Below are 22,092 nucleotides of genomic sequence, written 5' to 3' on the forward strand. Positions count from 1 at the left end.
GTTAAAAAGTGGATAAGTGTACAGTATCTTACCTCGTTTTTCCGGTTGTGGGTGGATATCAATTCTGAACTTAACGGTCGTGTAAATGTTTATGGCCAGAATATTTTATTAGGCCACTTTGACATTCTTTGAAGGGAAAAAAAAAGTTTTATATTGTATATACAGGGGGCTGCAAAAGTAGGTATACAATAATGAAAAACAAAATGTTAGTATTAAATGAAACCTAGCATCACTAACTATAATACTGGAATAATCCTTACTGTATACCTACTGTTGCAGGGAGACACAAAAGTGATTTTTTTTTTGTCCATATGCAACCATAAAACACAACTTCGTAGAGGCTCACCACATCATTCAAAAAGTACTGCACATGGAATCATTTGAAAATACATTTGTTTGTACAATTTTTAATAATTTAGGGGATTTTTATTGGGGGGGGGACAATTCATGTTTTTCAGAAATTTGGGGGGGGGGGGGGGGTAATGTTCCCCCCGGGATCTGCACCCATATTATTTATATATATATATATATATATATATATATATATATATATCCTCCTAGGGCTTAGCGCTCACATGCGTGGACAGCACTTTATGGAAATTCGGAACAAGAATCCACATGTGGACATACTTTTTCTCTAAAAGTACATCTTATCAAAAGATGATGCTTAGTTTTTATTCTAATCAGGTTCTAATAAGCCCAAATAGCAAAGAGAAATAAAAAATGCATGTAAAAAAAAACAGCTTGGGCCTTAGGAGGTTTATATATATATAAACAAACATTATTATTATTATTATTATTATTATTATTATTATTATTATTATTCACTCTAGAGACTATTATGTGTGAAAAGCTCAGGAGGTGAGCAGTTTTTTCGAAAAACAAAATCAGCCCTTCTGATACTAAAAGCCATGCCACAACCAACAGCACAGAGACCATAACTTCTTCTTTCTGTTGGTGTGAACTTTAAAGACTTCAGTGTTTGCATGTCGTTTTAGTCTTTAATTTCTTGTCAGCTTTTTATTCGATACTCAAAAATAATACCTTTCACTAAGTGTTTTAAAACTGTAAATATTCAGTGCATTACTTCATTTAAGATAAAAACAGCATTAATTATTCCTCAATTAGTTTAAAACATAAAAAAAGAAAAAAAGTTACAAAACCTCAGCTCTGATAGAAATCGTCCACTGTTTCACTGGTTGTAAACTGTAAATATTAACATGACCACTGAAGAAAAGAGGAAGTGTGTCTTAAGATTCTCAATCATCCAGGTCATAGTAAACTGTGGGTGGTAGAAAAGGGCAACTGGACTTGCTTGAAGATTCTTGAAAACGTTTCACCTCTCGTTCCGAAAGGCTTCCTCAGTTCTGTCTGACTAATAGGGAGTATCAGATATTTATCCTCTCCTGGATCAGAATTCTGATGACCAGCTCATCTAAGGTGTCATTGAGGCATGCTGGTGTGGGTCACTGGAGGCTGTTAACTACGTTTTAAAAATATTACACCCATTTAAAAAAAAAAAAAAACAGTAAAAGAAATTCACCTTAAAATATTCCATACGTTTTACTAATTTTAATTTCAGTCCTAATTTCATTTTCAGTAGAATTTCAGCAGCAACAAATCCGGAGAACGTTATTTTACGCCATAAGGAACTTAGAACAAAACTAACTGTATTAAATAAACAAATAAATAACAAGCTCGTCTTACCTTAATATTTGCACATCTACAACTGTTTAATTCTGACTTTTATTCGTGGCATCACTCAGCTGTGAATGATCAGGAGTGTGTGTGTGTGTGTGTGTGTGTGAAGAGTGCTGCTCCTGGCCGGGTTGTAGTGTTGGGACGTTTGCGAACGAACCGATTCTTTTGAACGGCTCCTAGGCATGAACGATGAGAACCGAGTCACTGAGTGAGGGGTTTTCACCTCTCAGGCGCCGTGTACACATACCCGGCTGGGATGTAGTGGTGCGTAAACGCACATAAACGCCGTTTACCCACCTCCAGATTTTAGGAAATAGCGTTTATGAACCTCTAAATATAGTTTACGCACGTCCAAGCATAGTTTACGCACCTCTAAATACAGTTTACGCACGTATGTCTCTTGTTTTATACAGATATTAAAACAGCTTTTCCGTTATTTTTCAATTGCCTACACCTAGTAGATCCTGCACAAGTTCTTGTGGGTTTTATCAACACTGCGTAGCCTACGCGTAGTAATTGTCTGTCTACCGCTCGCCCTCTTGCGGGAGCCAGCAGACTGCGACATTCATTAGTCACTGATTACGTGTGTGAAGAAATGGATATTAGGCGATTTCTGAAGCGTCGGAGCATCACCCTTCCACCTGATACCAGCAAAACGTCTCGACACAGCGAGTCCAAAAAGAATCCTAAACTTCACGTTTTTAGGATAAACTCCCCATCGTTTTGGTTTGTGAACCATGCCGCTAACTAAAGGGCCCCGTTCAAAAAAGTCGTCAAAATTTTGTATCAAAATTTTGATATCAAAATTTGATGCAAAATTTTGATGTAAAATGTCCACACACACGATTCAATGTTTTTTCTATCAAAAATTCAGTATTGTCAAAAACTTTGACATGGACGCAGCAGTGGCCGTAGCACTTGTGTTCGCTTTGGACAATGAACCGCCTCGGCATCGACGGAAATGATCGAAAGACTGGTTTTTGAAACGGCGAACGTACGGTCACATCAACCTCTTCAGAGAACTTCGTCTCAAAGAACCAGAGGACTTCGTAATTTCCTTAGGATGGATGCCCCATCCTTCGATGAATTATTGGACCTTGTCAAGCCATTATATAATCATCAATAATTATATAATCAATAATTTGGGGCGGCACGGTGGTGTAGTGGTTAGCGCTGTCGCCTCACAGCAAGAAGGTCCTGGGTTCGAGCCCCGGGGCCGGCGAGGGCCTTTCTGTGTGGAGTTTGCATGTTCTCCCCGTGTCCGCGTGGGTTTCCTCTGGGTGCTCCGGTTTCCCCCACAGTCCAAAGACATGCAGGTTAGGTTAACTGGTGACTCTAAATTGACCGTAGGTGTGAATGTGAGTGTGAATGGTTGTTTGTGTCTATGTGTCAGCCCTGTGATGACCTGGCGACTTGTCCAGGGTGTACCCCGCCTTTCGCCCGTAGTCAGCTGGGATAGGCTCCAGCTTGCCTGCGACCCTGTAGAAGGATAAAGCGGCTAGAGATAATGAGATGAGATCAATAATTTGACGACTCTTCAGAAAATATCAAAGTGATTTGATATGTCAAAATTTAGGTTCAAAATTTTGACATCAAATTTTTGACATCAAAACACCCTTAACGTTAATGGGGCCCTTAACGTTAGGTTGTTAACTTGTGCCATCAAATTAGCCTACCTTTCTGGCAGACAAATGACGTTGTTAGTGCAGTCTAAAGTTTTTGGTAATTATTATATCAACATAAATTCAGTATTTGTAGCGCATTGTAAGACAAATAGTTGTCATTTCATGTTAATCTCGAAGTCATGATGACAGCATGAGAGGATCATCCTCTCTTTGCCCTATTTTCCTCCTCTCACTCTCTCCTCCTTCTGTCTCTCCTCCTGCTGTTTCTCCTGGCCCCGCAACACTATCTCTCCACCACTATCTGTAAAATTAAATTAAAACGGCTAAGTACACCAATCATGTGGACAAGTATTTCTGCCCAATCTAAGGGAGGAAAAGAGAGAAGGCAAATGGATGGAGAATCAGATAGGCCTTTAAGAGAAACTTTGATAGAGGAAACTGAGGGAGAAACAGAAGAAACAGAGAGAGGAGAAAATCTCATCTCATCTAATTATCTCTAGCCACTTTATCCTTCTACAGGGTCGCAGGCAAGCTGGAGCCTATCCCAGCTGACTACGGGCGAAAGGCGGGGTACACCCTGGACAAGTCGCCAGGTCATCACAGGGCTGACACATACGGTAGACACAGACAACCATTCACACTCACACCTACGGTCAATTTAGAGTCACCAGTTAACCTAACCTGCATGTCTTTGGACTGTGGGGGAAACCGGAGCACCCGGAGGAAACCCACGCGGACACGGGGAGAACATGCAAACTCCGCACAGAAAGGCCCTCGCCGGCCCCGGGGCTTGAACCCAGGACCTTCTTGCTGTGAGGCGACAGCGCTAACCACTATACCACCGTGCTGCCCCAGAGGAGAAAATGAGGGAAGAAAAAAAGATAGACGGAACTGAAGGAAGAGAAAATGAGGGAGGAGAATCAGACAGAGAAGATGCAGAGACAGACGAAATGGAGGCAGAGGAAACTGAGACAGTATCAGAAAGCATCAGATGCCATCCACACATCTGGACTGAAAGTATGTGTAATTTGCCATTCTTACACACAGTCTTTATTTTTCTCTCTTTACTGATTATTTAGATTTCATAAACACCACTCTACTTGGTGTCACACACACACATGCTTGGACTCACTCACACATGCACACAAGTAAACACACATGCACATTCACACTCACACACACAAACACTTTCATACACACACATACAAAAGTTAACATTCTTCTAGTGCAAGGTCTACTGCTGTGATATATCTGTCAGCTTATGGATTTCATATGGCCTACTGTTGGTATGTGTAATTTGCCATTCTTTCACACTGACATTATTTTTCTCTTTATTAAGATTTAATAAACCTCAAACATACTTATTGTGTATCTTGTTTTATGAATGATATAGAGTAGAGACCTCAGGGAACCCTTGTCTCACACACACACACACATACATACATGCACTCACACACACAAGTACATGCACATTCACAAACACTGTCATATACACACACACATGCATTGTCATGCACACACACACACACACTCCTATGTGTCAGAAAAGTTGTTTCATACAATACGCATCGTAGCATCCTTGCGTCATGCTTGCGTCGACTATGAATTGGCCCTTACAACGTCGTGGTCCCCCGATCCCAAAATTTATAGTTTACCCACCTCTTTTTTTACCACTACACCCCTGATACCCAGGTATTTTTAAAAATGCAGACCTTTGCCTTTGTTTGTACCTTTCGTTTATACACAAACGGAGTTTTTTCCTCTGAAAATGATTCTTTCTAAAAACCCCGGCAAAAGTGGAGATTTTTTTGAAAACTCCGTTTTGCGTTTGTGTGTAACATACATGTCAACCTTTGGTCAATCAAACCTGTATAACCAACCTCTAAAATCCGTATTTCCCTTATAAAATCCGTATAAGATGCAAATTAAAATAATTTACCTAAAATTTGAATGATAATCAACAATGATAGCGTAGAGTGGGGGAAAAGCCCCCCTTAAGGAAAATTCAGTTTTTCTCCAAGTTGAAATGAACCATGTGTTTTAGTTTTATCATAGTTTTTGACAACAGTGACATGAACAATAATGCCACCTAAAGTTTGCCTAATGTTAATACTTTTTTTTTTTTATTTAACAAAAACAAACATTGTGTCAAGGGGGCCTTTTACCCCCCAGTGGGGTAAAAGGCCCCCTCACTCAAAAAAAGCTGTTTGGATAGCAAAAGTACTTAAGCCTATAATGTGAAAGAAACAACAAAATATCCCTGAATTAATGAATAGATGCATTATTTTATTATATTTCGCATTTTAATTTCAATATAATTTTGTGTGGATTGAACATGAATTAACAAAGAACAAGTGCATCAATAAATAATGCTAATATTCATTTTTTTAATATTAAGTTCAAATTACTTGCTTTACTCATTCAGGTAAGCGAGATGTTATTAAAAACTATGTATCTGCTATTCAGAAATGTATGAAATACAGTAATTATGATAAAAGGAAACGATGCCCCCGGGGGCCATTTACCCCGCCATTAAGGGGGCGTTTTACCCCACAGACTACACTTTTACAAAAAAGGGTCTTACTTTCAAAATGTGATTCAACTTTTTATACCTAATATATTTTTTTAACATACTGACTTGTCTACTCATACCACATACACAGCTGTGATATCTGACGAAATAGCAGCTATCTAAATACAGTTTTACTGATATCTGAAAATTATATCACTTACCATGAAATTTGATCTGTCTCCCCTGCGTTGCTGATATGCGATCCACAGTGGATATTTGTATATCCCCGTTGTCAAGCCAGTCCATATCAACAATAGAAATGTAACTTTGCGCCATCTGGTGGTTATTTTGGGTAAAACAGGCCGGGGGCGTATTACCCCACGGGGGCTTAGTTCCCCACTCTACTCTATATCCCAGTTACTTTTTATTCAATATTAATAACAATAAACCTTCAGAATGAATACAAAGCTCCAATGTTTGACAAAAACACAAAGTGTTATCAGCGTAGTTACGAAGGAAATACTTCGTTGTTTGGAGACAGGTTTCACCGAGCGGCTATTATGCGCGAGACTTCATATTAGCCACAAAGTCAGGAAAATCTGTTCGTAAAATTACGTTATAATGACCAAATACAATGAAAAGTATTTTTCCAGCCTCACCTGTGAAAGGTAATCCCATGTGATCTCGTTTGGATGGTAAACCTGTTGGTACAGTTAAACGCAGCACATGAATGAGGCATCTTTATTCTCGGGCGAGGATGACGTATGATTCTACGCAGAAGCCGGCGTCTATGACTTCACGGTTGGCGGGATTCTCGCAGTACGGTGTGCGCATGATCAAAAGTGAAACGAAGTCTCACTACCACAAGATAACGCGCGATTTCATAAGACTCTTTACTGGCTGTCTGTGGTGTACAGTAAGTTTGTAAATGTTATGCGTTCTTTTATCATCATGGGAATTGATTATAGCTCTAAATAAATATTGAAGTTTTTTTTTAAGAATCCGTATAACTTTATTTATACGCCCGTATACGACGTTTATTGAATCAAATCCGTATAAAATACGGACATTCCGTATAGGTTGACATGTATGGTGTAAAGAGACCAAAACAGAGTTTTAGGCAATCTTCGCGCCACAAAAGAGCGGCCATTGTACATATGACAAGCATGGAAACACTCAGAGTAGCAGCATTTCTGTTATTAAGAGCTATATTTGCCTGTTTGCTTTTGAGAATAAAGCTCATAAAGCTCATTGACCAGCAGAGACGCATTAGGGCTCGGAGGGCAGCAATTGCAGAGCTTCTGGTGACCAAAAGAGCCCGACCGTACCACCGCCAGCGTCGGCGATTTTGGGTTCGACCTGGACGGACTGCTATCTGGTGGGAGAATTTCGAGAATGGCGTTGTTGTCCCGGAGGAATGGCAGGAAAATTTCAGAATGTCGCGATCCTCACTCCTGTCACTCGCAGAGTTGGTACCGTCTGTACATACAGGGTGAGTGTACTCACATGCGCGCTTCTGTCGATGTCGTCAAAAAAGTTGCCTGCACACTCTGGTGTAGTTTAACAGCTCTTGACAGCATATTTATGCGGATCAATATAAACGTAATTTTTAAAAAAAACGCAGCTGTGTGCACAAAGTTATTTTGGAAAACAGAGTTTAGAAAATATGCGTTTTTAAAAATACCCGGGTATGTGTAAACAGCGCCTCAGTCCCCATAAAACAGTCTGTGTGTAAAGTATTCTGTTTTACACCAAGCTGTTTAGTCTTTACCAGGCTTGTATTACTCGAGTCTGACTGCCGTGCCCTAATTTTAAGGACTCGACTTGGACTTGAGGGCAGCACGGTGGTGTAATGGTTAGCGCTGTCGCCTCACAGCAAGAAGGTCCGGGTTCGAGCCCCGTAGCCGGCGAGGGCCTTTCTGTGCGGAGTTTACATGTTCTCCCCGTGTCCGCGTGGGTTTCCTCCGGGTGCTCCGGTTTCCCCCACAGTCCAAAGACATGCAGGTTAGGTTAACTGGTGACTCTAAATTGAGCGTAGGTGTGAATGGTTGTCTGTGTCTATGTGTCAGCCCTGTGATGACCTGGCGACTTGTCCAGGGTGTACCCCGCCTTTCGCCCGTAGTCAGCTGGGATAGGCTCCAGCTTGCCTGCGACCCTGTAGAAGGATAAAGCGGCTAGAGATAATGAGATGAGATGAGATGCCATAATACTTCGGCATAAGATATTTATATCTACATTAATTTTTGTACTAATTTCGTGCAAGAGTGTCACGCCTTGGCGCATGCATCAGATAGACTCTTGTGCACACCGTAAACGACTTCCTGCACACGGACGCGCAGCTTGTGAACAGGCAAGGCAGGCAACTGCTTGGGGCCCCCTGGCCCAGGGGCCCCCCGAGAGTCGGGGCCCGAGGGCTTATTTATTTTGTTTTTTATTGTTTTTATTGTTCTTTACCATTGTATTTTGACATTTGGAATTTAAAAAAACTTTGGTTTCATACATTTTTCGTTGGCGTCAGATTATTTATAACATATTGGTGATGAACACTGGTCAGAAGGGTCCCCTGGAAATTTTTGCTTGGGGCCACAACAGACTCTAGAATCGCCTCTGCCTGCACAGGATTAAAGTGCATATCCTGGACCAATTTAGTGTTTTTTTATATGAAAGTACTAGTGCATCTCAAAAAATTAGAACACCATGAAAAAGTTCCTTTTTTTCATAATTCAAAAAGGTAAACTTTCATATCTATATTCATTACATGTAAAGTGAAATATTTAAAGCCTTTTTTGTTTTAATTTTGATGATTATGGCTTATAGCTCATGAAAATCAGAAATCCAGTATCTCAAATTATTAGAATATTCCCTAAGATCAATCAAAAAAAGGATTTACAATACAGAAATGTCCAACTTCTGAAAAGTATATTCATTTATACACTCAATACTAGGTTGGGGCTCCTTTACCATGAATTACTGTATCAATGCGGTGTGGCATGGAGGTGATCAGTCTGTGGCACTGCTGAGGTGTTATTGAAGCCCAGGTTGCTTTGATAGTGGCCTTCAGTGTATCTGTATTTTTGGGTCGGGTGTTTCTCATCTTCCTCTTGACAATACCCCATAGATTCTCGATGGGGTTCAGGTCAGGCAAGTTGGCTGGCCAATCAAACACAGTAATATCATGGTCAGCAAACCATTTGGTAGTAGTTTTGGCACTGTGGGTAGGTGCTAAGTCCTGCTGGAAAAGGAAATCAGCATCTCCAAAAAGCTCGTCAGCAGATGGAAGCATGGAGTGCTCTAAAATCTCCTGGTAGATGGCTGTGTTGACTTTGGACTTGATAAAATACAGTGGACCAACACCAGCAGATGACATGGCACCCCAAATCATCACAGACTGTGGAAACTTCACACTGGGCTTCAAACACCTTGGATTCTGTGCCTCTCCACTCTTCCTCCAGACTCTAGAACCGTGATTTCCAAATTAAATGCAAAATGTACTTTCATCTGAAAAGAGGACTTTGGACCACTGAGCAACAGTCCATTTCTTTCTCTCCTTAGCCCAGATAAGATACTTCTGACATTGTCTCTGGCTCAGGAGTAGCTTGATATTAGGAATGCGAAAGTTGTATCCCCTTTCTTGAAGATGTCTGTTCATGATGGGTCTTGATACACTGACACCAGCCCAAGGTGCACCAGGACAAGTTGAACCAGCAGTGGCGTGCAATCCTGCGCCAGACTCAAGCGGCAGAGCTACGTGAAGATTTCACAATACTCAGAAAAACTTTTGAGAGAGTTGTGGCCTGCAAGGACAATGCCATTAATTTACTGGTGAGGGATCTGAATGAAATGGCTCAGCAGTCAAGCGCTCATCTCCAGCATATGGATCATCTGCTGAAGGTATGGAAAAGCCGACTGGCAGCACTCGAGTCACACTGGAGCACCAGTCTGAAGGAACTCAGTACTGAGTACAACTCAAAGAGGGACCAGCTTTTGAAGCTGCACCAGCAGGAGAGTGAGTACATCAAAGCAGAAAGCTTTGCCTTGGGCCAGCGCTATGCTGAAATATCCAGTGAGGCCAAACAGGACTATCTGATTGCACATGATGACATCAAAAACAGGCACGCAGTGGACAGCACCTTGCAGGAGTTGCAGCAGTGGTACCTCTGAGAAATGCAGGCGTACACAGAAGCCACTGAGGATCAGAAGAACAAAGCTTTAAATTTGCACTCTGACATTGAGAAAATAAACCTCAAGAGGAGGCAAGTGCAGAGACTGCAGGACACCATCAAAGCTCCGTGTTCTCATCAGAGCTCCAGTCAGAGGGAGAACGAGGTATATGCATGTCACCTTCAGGAGCAACGTGAGGAACTGACTCAGAAAGTCCAACAGCTCAGAGCTAAGCTCAGCTCTGCCCAGGAAGCTGAAAGAACACGTCTAGTTAATCAGATTACATACAGCAATAACACAATTAAAAAACTGCAGGATGTTCTCGGAGAGGAAGAGAGGTTGTTGCGTATGGCTGACATGTATCGCAAGCTTGAAACTGAGCAGAAGATGCTTCCCTTTTACATGTCATATTTAAATGCTGAGGAACTGAGTCAGGAGAAAGCACATGCTATGGTGGCGATGTCTAAAGAGTTGGCACAGACAACAGTTGATTACCAAGATCTGGAAAAGTTCTGGCAACGTTATAACAAGATTCTACTGGAACGTTTGTGCTTAGATGTACCTGGATGACTGAGAATCTTCACAGACATGTTTCTATGCACTTTGGGATGAGATCCCTTCGACTGGTGTGGGAGTATGAGAGGACTTCCAGAAAACTGGCAGACGTTTTAGCCAGAGAGGATTGTTCATTTTTGTCAACCTGGAACGACCATCACTGAACAGAGGTGGGTGTCTAAGACATGTTTTATCAGCCACCTACAATGCAGCCATCAGAATTCTGATTCTATGATGATCCATGAGAGGATAAATACCTGATACTCCCTATTAGTCAGACAGAACTGAGGAAGCCTTTCGGATGAGAGGCGAAATGTTTTCAAGAATCTTCAAGCATGTCCAGTTGCTCTCTTCTACCAACCACAGATTACTGTGTTCATACTGTTTTACTCAAACTCAAAATGAAATATTCTAATATTTTGAGATGGGTTTTTTATGTTTTTGTACTGTATGCCATACTGATTAAAATTAAAATAGAAAAATGCTTGAAACATTTGTTTATGTGTAATGAGTCTATAATATATAACATTTTCACTTTCTTAAATAACTGATGGAAAATATTGAACTTTTTCACAATATTCAAATTTTTTGAGATGCACTAGTATGTCCCTTTACACACGCATCCAGAAAGGTAATTTTGCACAAGGCCATTTGTCTACAGCAGGAAAAAAAAAAAATTAAAGCCGCTAGCGGCCTTGACAGGCCCCGCAACCCAGGACATTCCGCCACCCAACAAAACAGTCACATGTCATATATTCATCTGGGTCCAAGGTTGTCATAGCCGGGGGTGGTGATGGGGTTGAGCTCCCATCGCTTATAAAATGCTCCCATGGTGTGCGTCTCTCAGAGCCTCTGACAATCAAGTCCAACTCCTGGCCTGCTTGTGTGACTTACTCTTAAGCCCAGCGGACCTGCTTCTACAGTGTGAGGGAAATTTAATGGACGAACATTATTATTCTGTGTTTCTGTGTGATGAGCTTAAGTGGCCTAGTGTACTGAGAAAGATGTTTTTCCAATGTTGTAATCGCCTTTCTGTGACCTTGGTGGTAATGAGCAGGGTGCTTGAGTTCATCCTAACTACGCATCTTCTCATGATGTAACCACTTCTCCTGACCTCGGTGGTGATAAGCAGGGAGCTTGAGTTCTCCCTGCTTGCGTCTGCCTGCACATACCAAAGCATGCCAGGTGCACTCATTAGCAAAGCTTCGTAGAGAATCTTGAGCCAATCATGTGAAGACACGGGCAGTAAGGCGAATGCCTTTAGAGTATATAGATAACAGCCACTAAAACACAACTCAGAGCGCGCGCGTACTCTCACATCACTAGAGGTGATATTCTGCTTTAATTTTCTTTCTTTCCTATCTTATATTTCTTTTATATGATTTACCATAATAAATGACTGAAAAGACAACTGCTAAGCGTTCTGAAGTGTTTATTAGAAATTTCCATTACAATTTGGCGTCCCCTGGGTGGACCCTATGCGTCTGATCCTCGGACGATGGAACACTCCCAAGGCTATGGTGCGGAGCTGAGAACTCGGACGAGAGACCAGGCCATCAGGGCTCACCGAACCAGTAAGTGACAACTTTGCATTCTTGTGTAAAGAAATTAGTGGAAACAGTATTTAAAGAATGATACAAGAAATGGACAGAGATTTGTCCTAGTATTTAAAGAATGATATAAGAGACGGACAGAGATTTGTCATAGTCAATGAAGACTGATATACAATGGGGCAAAAAGTATTTAGTCAGCCACCAATTGTGCAAGTTCTCCCACTTAAAAAGATGAGAGAGGCCTGTAATTTTCATCATAGGTACACTTCAACTATGAGAGACAGAATGGGGGGAAAGAATCCAGGAAATCACATTGTAGGATTTTTAATGAATTAATTGGTAAATTCCTTGGTAAAATAAGTATTTGATCACCTACAAACAAGCAAGATTTCTGGCTCTCACAGACCTGTAACTTCTTCTTTAAGAGGCTCCTCTGTCCTCCACTCGTTACCTGTATTAATGGCACCTGTTTGAACTCGTTATCAGTATAAAAGACACCTGTCCATAACCTCAAACAGTCACACTCCAAACTCCACTATGGCCAAGACCAAAGAGCTGTCAAAGGACACCAGAAACAAAATTGTAGACCTGCACCAGGCTGTGAAGACTGAATCTGCAATAGGTAAGCAGCTTGGTGTGAAGAAATCAACTGTGGGAGCAATTATTAGAAAATGGAAGACATACAAGATCACTGATAATCTCCCTCAATCTGGGGCTCCACACAAGGTCTCACTCCGTGGGGTCAAAATGATCACAAGAATGGTGAGCAAAAATCCCAGAACCACACAGGGGGACCTAGTGAATGACCTGCAGAGAGCTGGGACCAAAGTAACAAAGGCTACCATCAGTAACACACTACGCCACCAGGGACTCAAATCCTGCAGTGCCAGACGTGTCCCCCTGCTTAAGCCAGTACATGTCCAGGCCTGTCTGAAGTTTGCTAGAGAGCATTTGGATGATCCAGAAGAGGATTGGGAGAATGTCATATGGTCAGATGAAACCAAAATAGAACTTTTTGGTAAAAACTCAACTTGTCGTGTTTGGAGGAGAAAGAATGCTGAGTTGCATCCAAAGAACACCATACCTACTGTGAAGCATGGGGGTGGAAACATCATGCTTTGGGGCTGTTTTTCTGCAAAGGGACCAGGACGACTGATCCGTGTAAAGGAAAGAATGAATGGGGCCATGTATTGTGAGATTTTGAGTGAAAACCTCCTTCCATCAGCAAGGGCATTGAAGAAGAAACGTGGCTGGGTCTTTCAGCATGACAATGATCCCAAACACACCACCGGGCAACGAAGGAGTGGCTTCGTAAGAAGCATTTCAAGGTCCTGGAGTGGCCTAGCCAGTCTCCAGATCTCAACCCCATAGAAAATCTTTGGAGGGAGTTGAAAGTCCGTGTTGCCCAGCGACAGCCCCAAAACATCACTGCTCTAGAGGAGATCTGCATGGGGGAATGGGCCAAAATACCAGCAACAGTGTGTGAAAACCTTGTGAAGACTTACAGAAAACGTTTGACCTCTGTCATTGCCAACAAAGGGTATATAACAAAGTATTGAGATGAACTATTGTTATTGACCAAATACTTATTTTCCACCATAATTTGCAAATAAAGTCTTTAAAAATCAATGTGATTTTCTGGATTTTTTTTTCTCATTTTGTCTCTCATAGTTGAGGTATACCTATGATGAAAATTACAGGCCTCTCTCATCTTTTTAAGTGGGAGAACTTGCACAATTGGTGACTGACTAAATACTTTTTTGCCCCACTGTAAGAGATGGACAGAGATTGTCCCAGTCAAGGAAGACTGATATAAGAGACGGACAGAAGTTTGTCCGAGCCCAGGAGGACTGCTAAGCTGTGGTACCATCAATATGTTTGCCGAAACAGATAAAACACAATTTTGAGACAATAAACCGCGAGTAGTTTATTGGGTTGTGTAAGAGAAAAATCCGCCCAAGTGACGACTGGGTAACGGCTCACCTACTTGAGCGAGGGAAGTACGGGTGTGTGCCTCGACAGACTCACGTTCAGCGATTTGTAACTGGGAGAGAATTGAGTTTTGCTCCCTTTTTTCTGTGTGAACAACTGGAGGAACAGGATAGAGAGGTTCGATTACGAAGTTGCAAAGACACACCGGTGTGCACGCAAAATATTGATGAATTAACAGAGTACTGTCCTCCTCCAAATTCTGAAACAGAGAAATAGATTTTGTACACATGCGTGAGTTGTCTTTGAGGTTGTTGTGCTAAATGATACCGACTTTAGTTTAAGGCAAATGTCAGATAAATTGTTTACTAATAAGAGCACACCTAAAGGATTACTGTGTCGCATTTTTGGACATAGTCCAACCTGTTCTTCTTGTGATCCTGATAAAGAAACTCAGCCGCTGTTGTCACAGCCTATTAATATAAGTGTACAATGGGGAACAGAAGCAGCAAGTTAGGGAAAGGAAAGGAAGAAGCAAGTAAGCCTGAGGCTACATGTGCTATAATAAGAAGTGGGTGTTCCTATGACAACCCAAACATCCAGTTTACGAAAACCTCGTATGGCAAGGACTGTGGCACAGTTTGATATATGGATGAAGGACTTAGAATTCCCTGAAAAGGGCAATTTTAGTCCCAGGCAGATAGAACAGTTAGAAGAAAAGTTGAAATGGAAGGAAAAAGAAGAGTCTGCAGATAATGGTAAGTTCTTAGGGGACTGGAGGGCGTTTTCTGCATGGAAAGGAGAAATACTTACTGTAAGAGAGAGTACAAAAGAGAGAAACAACAGGCAGGGCTCTCACCCTCTTCTCAGTGTTTGAAATTTCAGATGGACCCTGACCTGGAGTCTGCCCCACCACCCCGACACACACTGCCTCCTCAGCAAGGCAGAGCATTACTCCCACAAGCGCTTCACCCACAGAAAGGGAGAGAAGTCGAGACAAAGAAAAAAAACCTGAGCCTCTGGAATCTCTCCCAGCCTACCAGCTGCCTCCAGCATCAGCGCCTCTCAGTGCTTCTCCGTCACACATGAGATCCGGTCTTGCATATAGCGACGGAAGAGACACCCTCCTGGACCTGGCCACATGCTCACCAGTGGGTCCACAAGGCTGTAACCTAAAGTCTGAAGTCCTTCATCTTCCAATGGTGGAAGTGATTGGAGCTGACAGCGTGATTTTAGTCCACAGACCCTGGACGACAGCTGACATGAAGGAAAGCATGGCTTCTCTTCCCAACGTGAGAGAGGTAGGAGGAAAGAGATTTGGTAATGAACTGTTGATGTTTTTCAGAGAATTCTGACCGACCACCCATGAACTTCACCGCCTAATCATGACCAAGATGGGTATAGATTGGAACAAGGTTTCCAAAGAGTGGCCGGAAGCTGACCAGCGAATGACTACACCAGACTGGAGCACGGCTGGCAATGGTGAGTACAGAGATACCATCACTGCTCTCTGTGCTCGTCTGGACAGTGCTTTTTCCTTGAACATAGACATTACTAAGATCAGTATGTGTAAGCAAGAAGATGGTGAAGTGGTGTCAGCGTTTCTCGCCCGTCTCACTGCTGCGCATGAGAAAAAAAAAAAAACACAGTGGCCTGACCAGGCCTGTGAACCTGGCTGCAGTGGAGGGCACTCCTGAGCCTCACCAAGATTGAGCAGTACGCTGTGCATGCAGAAAGTCTGATGAAAGAGAAGGAAAAGACAAAGTCGGCACAAAGAGACCAAGACCTACACACCGCCACTCTCTTTTCCAGACTGTTCAGCCTGGACAAAGAGGAAGAGGAAGAGGTCGAGGTAGGGGCCGAGACAGGACAACCTGGAGTGACTCGTCCTGGATAAAAGGTGCAACCTGCTACAACTGCAATCAGAAGGGACACGTTGCTCGAAATTGTCTCCACAGTAGCAGCCAGAGGCCCTGTGAGGAGTACAGCAAAGCAGACTGACGGGCGGACTCCAGGAACGGGCCCCACACAGAGAACAGGGGAGGTAACATACACACACCTGATGATACACATACACAAGAGCATTCACATAATGTTAAACACATTAGTAGCAGCACCTGTATGCAACAGCAAGACTACACAGAAACGCCCGATACACCAGTCCAAATAGATACACCTGAAGTTGCATTAAGTTTGTTAAAATACACAACTACTCCCTTCTCTAAACTCCCTTGTATGCCTTTTTAGTAAATTCTGGAGCAGGACACTCAGTGATACAACATGGGGTACTTCCAGTAGACCCACCACTCAGCTCAAATTCTATTCAGACGATGGGCATCTCAGGACGACCTGTAACCAAAACTTTCTCAGTCAACCTCCCGTGTAAAAGCGAGGGAGGAATAGTTACGTCCCACTCATTTCTCATCTCACATACATGTCCAGTAAATTTGTTAGCACATGATTTAATGTGCAAATTAGGAGTAAATCTCACGTCCACTCCAGATGGACTAACTATTGAAGTAAGTGAAATGTGCGGTGTGCAGTATGGGTTTGGAAGCCCCCTGTATGTGTATGTCTGGCGGCTCTGCTCAGATCAACTCGCACAAACTCCAAAACACCTTGTACAGCTCGCACACTTGAACACCTCATCAGTTGACACAGATTATATGAAAGAGGAAGATTTACATTGCACAGCACATGTTCACCAAGGGCAAGATGTAGAGTTTGAAAAGACTCGGTTTGCAGACCCCCATGTACGTGAAAGATTGACCCTCAAAACTACAGTTAGGTCCATATATATTTGGACACTGACACAAATTTTCTTTTTTTACCTGTTTACTGAAACATATTCAAGTTATAGTTATATAATGGACATGGACATAAAGTCCAGACTTTCAGCTTTCATTTGAGGGTATCCACATTAAAATTGGATGAAGGGTTTAGGAGTTTCAGCTCCTTAACATGTGCCACCCTGTTTTTAAAGGGACCAAAAAAGCACAGCGTAATATTAGCCACTGAAGACCGGGATCCTGGGGACCCCGGCCATAGTGGCCTGTTTGTCTCTGTTTCCACAGGCATAACTCCAGCAGAGGTGCACCCCAAATTGGCAAGAGTTCCAAATTCTGTTTGGGCGAAAGGTAAACATGATGTGGGCCTAATAAAGAATGCTGAACCAGTGGTGATCACCCCCAAATCAGATTTCAGGCCTAGACAGACCCAGTACCCACTCAAACCAGAAGCAATCGCAGGTATAAAACCGGTCTTTGATTCATTGCTGAAGGCAGATGTGATTGTCCCTTGCCAGGACTATCCAGTGCACGCTCCTATTTTCCCAGTTAAGAAGGCAAGAAAACCGTCCTAGCCCGATGAGTGGAGGTTTGTCCAAGATCTGCAAGCAGTCAATGTTGCGGTTGTCCCACGCGCACCTGATGTCCCTAAAGAGTGCTCTGCAGACCGCACCCACTCTGGGACTGCCTGACCCCAATAAACCATTTGTTCAAACTGTAGATGAAAAGAAGGGTTTTATGACCTGTGTTCTTTTGCAGAAACACGGGGATAGATTGAGACCTGTAGCCTACTTCTCCAGCAGGCTGGATCCAGTGGCAGCTGGACTTCCTGTTTGCCTGCATGCAGTTGCTGCAGCTGAAAAGGTGGTAACTGCCTCCAGAAATATTGTGGGGTATTCTAACCTGAAAAAAAATCGATGAAATTCGCCTGTGGGCGAAGTTGACAGAAAGTGACATAATTGTTCTCTCTGAGACATGGCTTAAACCTTCAATTACTGACAGTATGCTCCATATCGATGGATATAATCTCTTTCGGGCGGATCGTACACATAAAGGAGGAGGAGTAGCTATTTATGCCAAAGCATCATTGGACTGTTGTTGCGTTGAAACAATATCCAAACCAAAATGTTTTGAATTGTGTGCCATCAAACTGAACCTTTCCAACAACGCAAATCTGACAGTGGTGGGTTGTTACCGCCCACCTTCGGCTGTGGTTGGAGCGACTGCTCTACTGACAGATTTTCTACAGAAACTTCCAAACGAGTATGTTGTTCTAGGAGACCTAAATTGGGACTGGCTATCGACCTCTACGTTAAGGGATTTATGCGACGCACTACACCTAACACAGCTGGTACAGTCACCAACACGCCTTAATTCGAAGAGAATAGACAAATCTACATTAATTGACGTTATTCTTACAAATGCACCATATAAGTACCCTGCTGTGGGCGTTTTCTCCAACGATGTTAGTGATCACTGTGCAGTTGTCTGTGTAAGAAACTGTAAATCAATTAAAGTGAAGCCACGGTTTATTTTTAAAAGGAATTATAAATGTTTTAATGAGCAGGCTTTTTTGCATGACATCCATCTAAGTGACTTAAATAGAGTGTGTTATATGGATGATGTAGAACTGGCATGGGATTATTTCAAAAACACGTTTTTATCTATAACAGACAAACATGCGCCTCTTCGAAAATATAGAGTGAAGGGTAGGGATAACCCTTGGTTTAACGACACTCTTGCAGTAGCCATTAGAGAAAGAAATGAAGCTTGGGCTAAAGCTAAACGGTTTAATGACGGGAAACACTGGTTATCTTATAGAGTTTTAAGAAATAAATGTACTAGATTAATAAAAAATACAAAAAGTGAGCACTACCTAAATTTAATACAGGAAAACCTAAATGACCCCAAAACATTCTGGAAACTAGTTAAATCTACCTCGGGGGATGTGCCACTCCCCACCATTCCTGAAGCTATTATAACAGAACAAGGAGAAGTGAGGGGTAAACTAAATTTAGCAGAGGTTTTTAATAAATATTTTATCAATGCAGGAATGGTGACACAGTCGGTCCTCCCAAGCTCCAATGCGGACAGTGAACCCCCTTCAGTCTCTTCTAGCTTTTTGAATGTGTTTAACTTTTCTTATATATCTGCATATGATGTACAAAAGGCACTTATAAATTTGAATTGTAAAAAGTCTGCTGGTTCAGATCAGATTGAACCATACTTTCTTAAGCTGGCTGCAAGATTGATAGCTGATCCTGTTTCTGCTATTTTTAATCTAAGTTTAAACAGCGGCGGTATTCCAAATTCTTGGAAATCTGCACTTGTCCTCCCACTGTTAAAGGGTGGTGACCCTACTAATTTGGACAATTATCGTCCTATTTCCAGACTATCCGTCATGGCTAAATTATTTGAATCACTTATAAATGAACAAATAAAAAAATTTCTTAGCTGATCACAGTGTTTTAAGCCCCATGCAGTCTGGTTTTAGACAAGGGCACAGTACTATTACTGCCGTAACATCAGTCACGAATGATATTATTACTGCTTTAGACAACAAAAAATCATGTGCTGCTTTATTCATCGATTTGTCTAAAGCGTTTGATACGGTTTGTCATGATCTTCTTTTGAACAGATTGAAAAGTATAGGTTTCAGCTCTTCTGTTATTAAGTGGTTCTCTAACTATCTGAGTGGTAGAACTCAGTGTGTAACTGTTGATAACTGCACCTCATCCTCTTTAGAGGTAAAAATGGGTGTGCCCCAAGGATCAATTCTAGGCCCCATTTTGTTTTCTATCTATATAAATAACTTGGGTGCAGGACTAAGTCCCACAAAAGTACATCTTTATGCAGACGACACAATATTATACACTTTTGCTTCATCAGTGCAGGAGGCTGTGAACTATTTACAGTCTGCTTTTAACAAGGTACAAAATTCCCTTGTAGGACTTAAGTTGGTGCTAAATGCTAAAAAAACCTAAATTTATGGTCTTCACACGTTCACACACACCTTGTAATGACACTATTTGTACTACGAATGGAACACAGTTAGAAAAAGTATCCTCCTATAAATACCTAGGAATATGGTTGGATGATAAACTGTCGTTTAGTACACATATTGAGTGTCTCTTAAAAAAACTCAGACCCAAATTAGGATTTTATTTTAGACAAAGAAAGTGTTTTCCATACAAAGCAAGAAAAAGGTTGGTAGAGAGCACCTTCTTATCAGTATTAGACTATGGTGATATGATTTATATGCATTCCTCACAATTGCTATTGAAAAAATTGGATGTTTTATATCATTCTGCCTTGCGTTTTATCACAGGAACAGCAAATAGGACTCACCACTGCTTGCTATATGAAATGGTTCAATGGTCCTCTCTCTCTCTCAGGAGAAAGTTTCACTTGTTGATTTTTACTTTGAAAGCATTAATGGGTAAATTACCACAGTACATCTCAAATCTGCTTTCTTATCACACTAGTATTTATAGTACAAGGTCTACAAATAAGATACTATTAATCACACCCTCAATAAGAACTGAACTGGGCAGGACCTCTTTTTCCTACTATGCACCATACGTTTGGAACGAACTTCAGAACACACTACACCTAGAGACACTTCCTTCTGTTAATACTTTTAAAAATCTTTTAAAATCAGCTCTTACAGAGCAGTGCCATTGCTTTTAAATATGGTGCCCATGTGTCTACATTTTTTAAAATACTTTTATTGTTGTTTAGTTTGTGTTTTATCTTAGAATTTATGTGAGTCTTGTCTTCTTGTAGTCTTTTGTCTTTAGTGTCCTTGGCTGTACTGTCAATTGTTTTTGTTATGTTTATGAGATTTGTCTTGTTTTAGTTGTGTTCCTTTGACTTGGTGTATTTAGTGTATGTTACATGTTTAGTTATAGCACATATTCCATTGTTTTGTGTGCTTTGTAGTTTGATTTAGTCTTTAGTGTTTTGGTAGTGTTGTCCTCTGTCTTTTGTGTTTTTAACTTTTAACTTGCTGCCACTTGGCCAGGACTCCCTGGAAGAAGAGTCACTGTGACTCAATGGGACCTTTCCTGGTTAAACAAGGGTTAAATAAAAAAATAAAAATAAATAAACCTTACCCTTTTGGTCCCATATGCTGTCTCCCTGCTTCTGTTCCAATCCAATCCAATTTTATTTATAAAGCACAGTTTAAATAAACACAAAGATTTCCAAAGTGCTGTACAATAAATAAACACAATAAAACTATACAATAAAATAAGTGCTGTACAATAAAAATAACACCATAGAACATAAAATAAAAATAAATAATTAAATAGGCTGTCCACTCCAAATAAAATATCTGTGTACATAAAATCAACAACCTACATGGTGTTAAAAGCCAAAGAAAAGAGGTGCATTTTAAGAAGAGTTTTAAAATTAGACAGTGAGGAGGCCTGTCTAATGTGCAGCGGCAATGCATTCCATAATTTTGGAGCTGCAACCAAAAAAGCCCTGTCCCCTCTGAGCTTCAGACTAGTCTTGGGAACTCTCAGGAGCAGCTGGTCAGCTGACCTGAGAGCTCGGCTGGGTGTATAGGGGTATAGCAGCTCAGAGAGGTACGATGGAGCAAGACCATTTAAAGATTTAAAAACATATAAAATAATTTTAAAATGAATTCTAAAATGGGGCGGCACGGTGGTGTAGTGGTTAGCGCTGTCGCCTCACAGCAAGAAGGTCCTGGGTTCGAGCCCCGGGGCCGGCGAGGGCCTTTCTGTGTGGAGTTTGCATGTTCTCCCCGTGTCCGCGTGGGTTTCCTCCGGGTGCTCCGGTTTCCCCCACAGTCCAAAGACATGCAGGTTAGGTTGACTGGTGACTCTAAATTGACCGTAAGTGTGAATGTGAGTGTGAATGGTTGTCTGTGTCTATGTGTCAGCCCTGTGATGACCTGGCGACTTGTCCAGGGTGTACCCCGCCTTTCGCCCGTAGTCAGCTGGGATAGGCTCCAGCTTGCCTGCGACCCTGTAGAAGGATAAAGCAGCTAGAGATAATGAGATGAGATGAGATAATTCTAAAATGGACGGGTAGCCAGTGGAGCAAAGCTAAAATTGGTAAAATGTGCTCAAATTTCATTGTGCCAGTTAAAAGACGTGCGGCTGCATTTTGTACTAGTTGAAGATGTGCAATGGAGGACCCACTGACCCCCATATAAAGTGCATTGCAGTAATCTAGCCGAGGGTCACAAAGGCATGAATTACTGTTTTAAAGTGCTGTCTGGGTAAAAATGGTTTTATTTT

The 22,092-nt window shown here is 41.7% G+C and overlaps 1 protein-coding gene and 1 pseudogene across 3 annotated transcripts in view; one reads left to right on the plus strand and one right to left on the minus strand.

The window, feature by feature from the left end:
• b4galnt1a (beta-1,4-N-acetyl-galactosaminyl transferase 1a) overlaps positions 1–1,797 on the minus strand; it is a 60,032-nt gene extending 58,235 nt beyond the window's left edge. For 2 of the 3 annotated variants that reach the window (XM_060938480.1, XM_060938479.1), the window contains exon 1: positions 33–123. The gene's annotated coding sequence lies outside the window, so the exon portion shown is untranslated. Of the gene's footprint in view, positions 1–32; positions 124–1,707 lie in introns of those variants that run through there. The other variant, XM_060938481.1, reaches the window with a different exon arrangement.
• A 5,458-nt stretch (positions 1,798–7,255) lies between these two features.
• LOC132895950 (dynein regulatory complex subunit 2-like) lies at positions 7,256–10,569 on the plus strand (annotated as a pseudogene).
• The last annotated feature ends 11,523 nt before the right edge of the window (positions 10,570–22,092 follow it).

The sequence above is a fragment of the Neoarius graeffei genome, chromosome 13 (assembly GCF_027579695.1).
Source record: "Neoarius graeffei isolate fNeoGra1 chromosome 13, fNeoGra1.pri, whole genome shotgun sequence".
NCBI lineage: Eukaryota > Metazoa > Chordata > Actinopteri > Siluriformes > Ariidae > Neoarius > Neoarius graeffei.